Source organism: Physeter macrocephalus, chromosome 1 (assembly GCF_002837175.3).
Source record: "Physeter macrocephalus isolate SW-GA chromosome 1, ASM283717v5, whole genome shotgun sequence".
Classification (NCBI taxonomy): Eukaryota; Metazoa; Chordata; class Mammalia; order Artiodactyla; family Physeteridae; genus Physeter; species Physeter macrocephalus.
This window is the reverse complement of record NC_041214.2, coordinates 67,176,510-67,177,608: the sequence shown is the minus strand read 5'-3', so window position 1 is coordinate 67,177,608 and position 1,099 is coordinate 67,176,510. Positions and strand designations below refer to the sequence as shown.

General features: G+C 34.4%; 1 protein-coding gene across 5 annotated transcripts in view; it reads right to left on the bottom strand.

Annotated features, from left to right (window-relative positions):
• NLGN1 (neuroligin 1) overlaps positions 1–1,099 on the bottom strand; it is a 951,664-nt gene that overhangs the window by 373,239 nt on the left and 577,326 nt on the right. The gene's annotated exons all lie outside the window — the stretch shown is intronic.

Below are 1,099 nucleotides of genomic sequence, written 5' to 3'. Positions count from 1 at the left end.
AAATCGTCCAACAAACAAAAGTCCAGGACCAGATGGCTTCACAGGTGAATTCTATCAAACATTTAGAGAAGAACTAACACCCATCCTTCTCAAACTCTTCCAAAAAATTGCAGAGGAAGGAACACTCCCAAACTCATTCTATGAGGCCACCATCACCCTGATACCAAAACCAGACAAAAATACTACAAAAAAGGAAAATTAGAGACCAATATCACTGATGAATATAGATGCAAAAATCTTCAACAGAATACTGGCAAACAGAATCCAACAACACATTAAAAGGATCATACACCTTGAACAAGTGGGATTTATCCCAGGGATGCACGGATTCTTCAATATATGCCAATTATTCAATGTGATACACCATATTAACAAATTGAAGAAGAAAAACAATATGATCATCTCAATAGATGCAGAAAAAGCTTTTGACAAAATTCAACACCCATTTATGATAAAAACTCTCCAGAAAGTGGGCATGGGGGAACCTACCTCAAACATAATAAAGGCCATATATGAACTATTATTCAACATAGTTTTGGAAGTCCTAGCCATGGCAATCAGAGAAGAAAAAGAAATAAAAGGAATACAAATTGGAAAAGAAGAAGTAAAACTGTCACTGTTTGCAGATGACATGATCCTATACATAGAGAATCTTAAAAATGCCACCAGAAAACTACTAGAGCTAATCCATGAATTCGGTAAAGTTGCAGGATACAAAATTAATGCACAGAAATCTCTTGCATTCCTATACACTAATGATGAAAAATTTGAAAGAGAAATTAAGGAAACACTCCCATTTACCATTGCAACAAAAATAATAAAATATGTAGGAATAAACCTACTTGGGGAGAAAAAAGACCTGTATGCAGAAAACTATAAGACATTGATGAAAGAAATTACAGATGATATCAACAGATGGAGAGATATACCATGTTCTTGGTTTGGAAGAATCAATGTTGTGAAAATGACTATACTACCCAAAGCAATCTACGGATTCAATGCAATCCCTATCAAATTACCAATGGCATTTTTTACGGAACTAGAACAAAAAATCTTAAAATTTGTATGGAGACAAAAAAGACCCCGAATAGCCAAAGCA